The sequence below is a fragment of the Cornus florida genome, unplaced genomic scaffold, assembly GCF_030987335.1.
Source record: "Cornus florida cultivar Cherokee Brave unplaced genomic scaffold, ASM3098733v1 CherokeeBrave_3.0.0_Hap2_Chr06, whole genome shotgun sequence".
In the NCBI taxonomy this organism is placed as follows: Eukaryota; Viridiplantae; Streptophyta; class Magnoliopsida; order Cornales; family Cornaceae; genus Cornus; species Cornus florida.
Window position 1 is genome coordinate 1926678 of NW_026775576.1, and position 10023 is coordinate 1936700.

Here is a 10023-nt window from a genome sequence, read left to right on the forward strand (position 1 = left end):
AAGTGCCAGTTGAGCCACAAGGCTAAACAAAATAGCTGGTGAAACATCCTCATAACACTGTAAACCAAGATCTGCAAGCTCTTCTAGCATCTTCCATCTGTGAATGGAAATGCTAGTAAGAGTTCCCCATGACTTCCTACTCAATGCATCGGCCACCACATTGGCCTTACCCGGGTGATACTGTAATTCAAAATCGTAATCCTCCATGAACTCAACCCATCTGCGCTGTCTCAAGTTCAAATCCTTCTGAGAGAAGAGATACTTGAGACTCTTGTGGTCGGAGAAAACTTCAAACTTCTCCCCGTACAAATAGTGTCTCCACCCCTTCAGGGCAAAGATAACTGCTGCTAACTCCAAGTCATGTGTTGGATAGTTCAACTCGTGAGTCTTCAACTGTCGAGACCCATAAGCAACCACCCGCTCTGTTTGCATCAAGACATAACCCAAACCTTCTCGTGAAACATCACAAAAGATCACATAACCTAAACCATGTTCAGGAATGATCAAAACTGGAGCCGATGTCAACCTGACCTTCAACTCCTGAAAAGCAAACTCACATGCCTCGTTCCATACGAACTTGACCCCCTTGCGGGTAAGTCGAGTCATAGGTGCTGCTAAACGAGAGAAATCCCGAACAAATCTCCGGTAATAGCCGGCTAGGCCAAGAAAACTCCGAATCTCAAACACTGTCTTTGGACTCTCCCAATCCATCACTGACTCAATCTTCGTTGGATACACTGCAACACTGCCCCTTGACACAACATGTCCAAGGAACTTTACTTCTGGTAGCCAAAATTCGCATTTCTTGAATTTGGCGTTTAACCGATTATCCCTAAGGATCTGCAACACTGTCCTCAAATGATACTCATGCTCCTCCACCGAAGCTGAGTATACAAGAATGTCATCAACAAAGACTACAATGAACTAATCAAGATGGTCACTAAATACACGGTTCATCAAGTCCATAAAAGCTGCTGGAGTATTTGTCAAACCAAATGGCATCACTAGAAACTCATAATGGCCATACCGTATGCGGAAAGCGGTCTTGGATACATCCTCATCCTTAACCCTCAACTGATAGTAACCCGATCTCAGATCAATCTTTGAAAAGCATGTCGCTCCCTTCAACTGATCAAACAAGTCATCAATCCTAGGCAAAGGATACCTGTTCTTGATTGTGACATGGTTTAGTTTGCGATAATCGATGCAAAGTCTCAAAGACCTATCCTTCTTCTTCGCAAAAAGAACCGGTGCTCCCCAGGGTGAAGCACTAGGACGTATAAAACCCTTAGCTTTCAAATCCTCCAATTGAGCCTTCAGCTTATCAAGCTTTGCCGGTGCCATACTGTATGGTGCCATAGATATAGGTGCAGTACCGGGAATGACATCGATGACAAAGATAACCTCCCGAAAAGGAGGGAGTTCTGTCAACTCCTTCGGGAATACATCTAGAAAGTCGTCTACAACTGTTGGAAAAACGCGGCCTAGACTGCTACCCTCGTCAACTAACAGGCTAGCCAAGTAGGACCTGTGGCAACTCTAATCACTGATACTGAAAATCATCGTTGGGTGGGAATCGTTCCGATCTCCCACGAAGTGAAAACAATCCCCCGCGGGAGTGCAAACAGACACTCGCCTACAGAAGCAATCGATAGTGGCACGAAAGAAGGACAACCAATCCATCCCGAGAATGACGTCAAAGCCCGTCATCTCGAGAACAACGAAATCAAACTCCAATGTCCGTCCAGCTATCTCAATAGCACAACCCTGACAAACACGGTCTAAAAACACTAGACCACCAACTGGTGTGTCAACACAAAGGAAACCATCCCGTTGCGTGACCTCCAGACCCAAAGAATGTGCAAATGATGCAGATATGAATGAATATGATGCACCTGTGTCAACAAGAACTCTAGCCCAAGAACTGAAAACTGGAAAGATACCTCGAACTGTAGAAGTCCCTGCAGAGATATTGGCCTGTGGCAGTGCGTAAACTCGTCCCTAAGCCCCCGACTGCTGTGAACTGCCCTGCTGAGCTGACTGATGTCCGGAAGTAGTAGGTGTAGGGTTCCTACCCGGATACGAACTGACTGGTGCAACTGGCTGTGGTGCTTGAGGCACCCTGAAACCTGACTGTGCAACTGTCGACTGCGCCGGTGTGGCCTGTGGGCCCGCGCCACTCTGTGCCCTGTTCTGTAGGCGTGGATACTCCCTCTTGAAATGTCCAGGCTGCTTGCAGTAATTGCAAACCCCCTGAAGTCCCCGCGTCGAAGCTAAAGACTTACTAGTCTGAGAACGACTGCCTTGAGACTGCAACTGTGGGCAACGAGGCTTAATGTGCCCCGGCTGCTGACAGTGGTGACAAATGACTCCCCGGGCTGACCTCAAAGATGCTGGACCTGCAGATGCAGACCGAGCCTGCTGTAACTGTCCTTGAGTGCGTGAACTGTCCCCGGCCTTAGCTTTCTTCCACTGACCCCCAACGAATACTGATGAAGCCTCTCCACGTGGCTGCTTATATGAACCCTTGATCCTAAGCTGATCTCGGTCCTCTGCCTCAACTAGTATAGCCTTCTGTACTACCTCCCCATAAGTCCTTAGATCCAACACTGAAATCCGTGGCCTAATATCAAGATGTAACCCATCCTGAAACTTTTTCGCCCTGAGCTCATCGGTGGCTACCATATCCGGTGCATAGCGGGAAAGAGAAGTGAAGCGTGTCTCATACTCAATGACACTTATCCTACCCTGATAGAGACCTGAACTCCTCCCAAGTCATCACCTCCACATCATGAATATTGGTTATAAACCTCCACCAGATATCGGCATCTCCCATGAACATAGAGGCTGTCAAGGAGATCCTCAATCGGTCTGTAGGTACTGCCATGCTATCGAGCTTGCTGACCATGAGATCAAACCATGCCTCTAAGGCAAGCGGATCCATACTCCCTGCAAACTGGTCAATCTTAACCCTCCGTAACTTCATGAAGTAGTCCAATACCTCATTAGCAACTGGTGCCGGTGCTAGTGCCGGTACTGGACTCTGTATCCCTAGAGCCACTCCCTGTGCAATCTGCTCCTCGTAAGTCGGAGATCATGGTGGATTTGGACCTGTGCCACGAACTGGAATCCTAGGCCTCCCTGGACCCCTCGTAAACTCGGTGTCATCCACCTATTGCTTAACACCCTGACGCGAAGACTCCCCACGTGTGACAACCATGATGCTAAGCATATGCAATAAAAGAGGTCAACAATAACACAAGTTATTATGACTAAATGCAACTTGTATTATGAAAGTAAGAGATACAAAGCAAGATGAGGTATGTAACATACGGTCATGATAAAGCAATCAAGGAAGGCTGTTTAAACAGTTAAGCACTTAAGCAATATGTCAAACAAGGATGCTTCTTAAACATATAAGCATACAAATATAGAGACATATCATAATAACAAGTATGTCACCAAGAAACATGTAATCATGTTATAATACCAAAAACATGTTATCAAAGGTATGCTAATAAATCAAAGTACACTAATAAAAGCATGTTATGCACCCAAAACCCGTTGTCCTAAGGTTTTCGAACCTAGGGGCTCTGATACCACTTGTGACGGCCCAAGTTTTTTAACCCAGTGCGTCAGTGATGAACCAAAAGATGAACCGATAATGGATCCAAAATACGGAAGCAAAAGACAAAACAATGGTCTCTAGAGATACTACATGGCTCTAAAACACCACTATGACCCTCAACGAGGTCACGGAACCTAAAAGAATCAAATGCGGAAGCAACGTTTCAAAAACGAACAAGAATGAACCTATGGGCAAAATCATCATTTCTAGCTTAAAAGTGGGTGCCACCGAGCACACCATTGGAAATACAATGAAAAATTAATGAATTTAGACTTAAGAACCACTTGATTCGGAGTCCGGATGAAGAAGATATGGCTAACGGAAGAAAAAAGGGGCAAAATGGTCCAAAAGAGGCAACCCATGAACATCTAACCAGTTAGGAGACCTTCCTAACCGGTTAGGAGGCCAAAATTCACGAGAAATACACTGCCCACACTCATCTAACCAGTTACGAAACCCCTCGTAACCGTTTAAATGTGAAGGCGGCAGAATGGGTAGCAAGAAATCCTGGCAGTAGGGGTTTTTCCGGGAAAAATAGAAATTTGAGAGTTAAGCTGACATTTTCTGGAAAAACTCAAAGAAAAAACCCCTCTCAAAATCGAGTTTTCTACATGACTCGCGAAAAAAATAAAAAAATACGTAATGTGAAATGCCCAAAATGCCCTCCCAAGAAATTGGTCCAGAGGGTCCAAAAAGCTGCTAAATTTAAAAACTGAGAGCTGAACTTCGGATGCTATTTCCGATACCAAGATGGCATTTTCTGGAAAAACACGAAAAAGAATCCCTTCCTAAAATCACATTTTCTAAGTGAGCATGTGAAGAACGAAATTAATTTGTCAAGATAAAATCCCTAAAATGCCCTCACATCAGATTTGCAATTTAAAATGTCAAAAAGTGTCCAAAGGAAGTTCATTTCATGAAATGGTGTGAATTTTGCCCAAGTGAGCATGCACGCAAATGTATTATGATGAAATAGATGTGCTATAATGGCCTACGGCCTCATAGGACGTCATATGCGAAATATGACCCTTCAATGGATGAAATCCCTTAAGTTCCACATACAAACGATAAAGATAAAGTAGCATACATAGCATATATGTGTCCTTGGCCATTGGCCTGATTACATACATATTCTAAGAGTTTCAAAAGGTGCACTTAAGTGCACATTACGTAACTTAGACAATAAGTACAAGTTTTATCAAAGTAAGCAAAGTACGACAAGATATGCTAACATATGCATATTCTATGTCATCAAAAATACTTCAAGAACTCTAATAAGTCTAAGAATGCTGTGCGTCCCAAGGCTTCTTTACCTGTAAAACACCCATTAACTTAGGGGTGAGTAAACAAGTTTACTCGTAGGGAATGTATGGGTTTATCTTTGTACCAAGTTACAATCAAATACCATTTAATTCATGCTATCAAGTGACAATAGAACTTTCAACATAACACAAAGAGATGTAATTTCACAAGGTTAACAACATGGAATTTAAATGCGAAATCAAACCAAAGTGGATACTTGGACGTCACACCGGATCAAACCGACAATGTGATTAGTTTAGGGTTACTAGCCCATGGATAACCTCCCTATGTGCGCACTAGACTTGTAGAGGGACTTTCCCCCGTACTAGAACTATGCCCTAGCCATAGTCATAACAACGACATCCCCAAGTTTCCAAAATCAACATTTTGTGCACATTACATATATGTATCAACATAACATATATATATATACAATGTAAAGCCATCAACATGCACAAATCAATTTTGGAAACACAATACATGCCCTAAGTTCTCAACTAAAATGGCATGAAGAATATTGAATAATCATTATGCAATTTGCCAGTAATTACAACAATATCATTCAACAACAAGAACATAGCCTCACAAGTATGATGTAAGTTTAAAATCATAATTTGAACAATTAAATAAAACAACTAAATTCCCTAGATTTCACTTCTCATCTAAACATGCTCAATTTAATATATGTTGTAGTACATGTCATGGTTAGTATATAAATCACTTCAAAACTTGATTTAAGTTATAGGAGCATATAAATAAAAATTAATTAAATCAATTCATTAATCCCTCTAGATTTTTAAAATGACTCTAAATGACCTCAAATTAACATATGTTATGAATCAAGCCATGGTCATGTTATTTATCAAGTCTAAAGTGAATTACATTCAAGTTACAATTAATAATTTATTTCTCATTTTAATACAAGACAAACATATAACTTAGATATCACTATAGGAACAAATAAAATCACTTGGAAGATAAATGATAACACCCCCTACCTCACAAGAGGATTGTTCTTCTTGAATCCAAGGCAACCAAGCTTAAAAATGAAAAACCAAACAAGGGTTTTGTAGAGGGGAGTGGGAGGAACCTAAAGTATTCCAAGTTCAAAGTTCTAAGGTGAGTGAAAGGGCACAAAAAATGAAGTCAAAGCTACTAGTCAAGCTTTTCTCCAATGGTGGCTTCTGTAGGGTTCTTGAGAGGAAAGTGATGAATGAATTAAAATGTGTAAACCCTAAGCTAATTTGGTGGGCTTCTTCACTCACTAGGTGCTCTTGCACTATCTCACACACACACACTAATGCAAGACTAAAGGTGAGTCCTACACTTGTCATGAATCCTAGTAAGCTTTTAAGATTAAATATTAACCCTACACTTGTCAACCATCCATGCCAATAAGTGCACCAATCCTAGGACAACAAGTGGGTGAATCTCCAGCCTCCATTTGTCATGAGATTAAGCCTCCAAGTGGTTTCACCACAAAATCAACAAGTGGCACCATAGGAATGCGACACTTGTCACATTCTCCGGAAATTGCAAAAAGGTTTTTTTTGAAAATATCTTCCAAATTAATTTACAAAATGGTTCCTAAGCTGAAAAATAATTACTTTACTTAATTATCCCAAAACCCCTCAAGTTATAGATAATTACAAAAAGTCTTGTTTTCATAACTTTTACAACGAAAGTAAGTATTTAATATGTATTTCTTCAAAAGTGAAAATGTAGATGTCATGAAATTTAAATATCATGGACGTATGCAAAACCAGAATAAAATCCGAGCACAAAAAATGAGGTTATGCAAGTAAAAGTGAAAAACTAGAAGAGGACGAAATAAAGAAAAGACGAAAAAAGATAATTTCCGAAAAAAAAAAAGGAGGACGTAAAATGACAGGGTCATTACACTTCTGCAGATGGCCTAAGGCAACTTTGGGAGAAATGAAAGGTGAGAAATATACTAAGAAAATGGTGGTGCTAAAATAAGTAATAATAAAAAATAATTAATTCAAAAGAACAAGTTTTAAAGAATGACGAAAAAGTAAGAATCAGGATTATCTACCGAATTAAAATAAAATTTTAGAAGCAAATCTAAAAAGATGGTAACTAAAAACTAAACAAAATGTATTGAATGGGTGTAATACCCCTAATTTTTTAAGGAATTATTTATAGGGATTAATTATTTTTATTTTTAATTAAAATGATTTGTTTGATTTAATTAGAATTAATTGCTTTTATTTTATTTTTAAATGACTTGTTTTAGTGAGTGCTTAGATTTATTGTTTTATTTTATTTATATTTTGTGAATTATTGATATGATGATTGTTGTGTGTGTGTTTGATTATGAATTGAATTATTGGCGTGTTAATTTTATTGGTATGGTGTGACTTAGTTGTAATTTCTTATTTTGTTTATGTACTTAATGTAATTAGTTATTTAATTTAAGTATTTATTTAATTATTTGTTTTATTTAAATTAATTGGATTTGGGCTTAAAGGAAGTTGGACCAAAGGATGTGGTCTTGGGCTTAGATGAAGCCTTGTTGGGTTATTTAGGCCCATGATTATTTGATTATTTAAATGATCATTTTTTTATAATAATAAATATATATATATAATTATAATTAATTAATAAGTGTTATAGAATGATATATATATATATATATATATATATATATATATATATATATATATATTTTAGTTAACTAATGATTAATTATGGAAGGTATTTATTAATATATATAGGTATATATATGATTTAATTAACTAATGATTAATTATAGAAGGTATCTATATATATAATATAATATAATAGTAGATGTTTATATATATATATATTATTTAAAGGGTATTATTTTTATTATTTAATTTGATAGTCATACTAGGAATAAGATTAGGTTATTAAGGTGTATACATATACACATAAGGTTTTATCGTGAAAATGTTTTCACGTTAGAAAAATAAGAGAGGCAGAGGGAAAGAAGAAGAAGAGGCTGACAAAGAGGAGATCGAATTCGAGAAGTGGACACCAGAAGTGGAAGAGACAATCAAAGCTCGAGACGTCGATTTCGCTTCGAAACTTTTAAACGAGTTTTCTCTAATTTTTCTCTTAGGACTCATAAGTATTTCATCTTTGAGTATCAGAATTTTATATTAAATTTATTAATTAAATCATGGTTAGATTGGATTAATTAAAAGAATGAATTATTATATTTTATTTATTTTTACTTTGAATTTTAAACTGCTAGATGTATGGGTTGTGTTTATTTAAAATCAACTGATATGCTTGATCTGTGACCCAATATGGTTAATTATAGTTTATAGAATTTTTGGAAATTTTCTAGGATTTTTTTGAATTGTTTTATATTTTTTTGGAATTATTAGAATATATTTTATTATTCTGGGCATTTAGTTTTTATTTTAAACTGTATATATACACATTGTATATCGGCGCATCAACCAGGGCACTATAATCTAGTGCGGCATGGCGTAGGGTAAATGATGTGTACGCAGAATTTTGGCCATTGGATTATGATCATAAGGGACAGATGATCCAGTGTAACATGGCACAACCTATTATGGTACAGCATGCATCTGGACCACAAAAGGAGTCTGGTCCACTTTATTTTGATACGATACGGCATAAACTATGAAGAGTAGGTGCACATGTAATGACCCGGTCTTTTTCCTCCTTTTCCATTTTCGGTGATTTTCTTTTTTCATTTTTTTTTCTTTCTTATTTCGTCTTTTACTCGTTTATCGTTTTTCCTTACTTAACCTCACTTCGGGTGTTCGGATTTGATTCCGGTTTTGCATGCATTCATGATACTTGATTTCCATGACATTGGTATTTTCACTTTTGTTGAAAAGCATGCTAGTTGCTTTTATTTTTCATAAAGGGCATGAATGCTTACTTTAGTGTAATTATTCATAACTTTTGGGATTTTAGTGTAATTATGCAAAATTATTATTTTTCATTTGAGGGACCTTTTTGTAATTTATTTTTGAGGATATTTTGAAAAAGGACCATTTTGTAATTTTTGGAAAGTGTGATAAGTGTCACACTCTCATGGAGCCATTTGTTAGCATTTAGGTGAAGAGACTTGGCACCATGACCTCTTGACATTTGGTGGGTGGAGATTCATCCATGTGTTGGCCTTAGATTGGTGCACATGTAACCATTGGATTGTTGACAAGTGTAAGCTTAGGATTAAGTCTTGGAAGAGGCATTGGATTAGTGACAAGTGTAAGGCCATGATCTAGTCTTGCATTGTGTGTGTGTGTGTGAGGTAGTGCAAGAGCACATAGTGAGGGGAGGATCTTTAGCCCTTCCACTCACCATTTTTCACTTTACTTTCTTCATTTCACTATCTCACATGAACCCTAACAAATCCACCATTGGAGGAAAGCTTAGTTCATAGCTTACCCCTTCAATTTGGCTCACTTCCATGCACCTTAGACTAAAACCCTTAGGAGAGAAAAGTTTCCTCTCATTCTCCTCTTCAAGAACCCTAAACTTGTTTTCCATTTTGTGGTTGGTAGCTTGGATTATAGAGATACAATTCTCTATTGAGGTAGGGGTGGTAGTATGTTTATTTTCTAAGTGTTTTGAAATCCTTTGGGGTTTAATATATATTGTATACATGCTTTTAGAATTGTAGTATTGCATACTATAGGAAATCTTTATGATTGACTTAGGATTTCATTGATCAAGCATATATGTTGTGTATATATCTTGAGAAGGATTGTTGAAGTTGTATAGAATTCTTAATGATTTGAGTTACTATGCTATTGTGATGGTAATCCAACATTCTATTAGATTATTATTGATAATCATGATTATTTTAGAAGCTATTTGCTAAAATGCAAACATTTAGTATATATGGCTTATTGTTGAGGTATGCTTAAATTGATAAGTTAATGATATTGTTATGCGCATTATATCATGTTAAGAACTTGTCATTCGGCATGCCATTCTAGACTTGGAACCCTAAGACATGGTGTGTATGGTTTCAAAGTACTTGTGCATGGAAGGTGGTTTATTTGCCTTGTTATATATATATAAGTTTTGAACTTGATATATATTTTGGATTCTCTTGG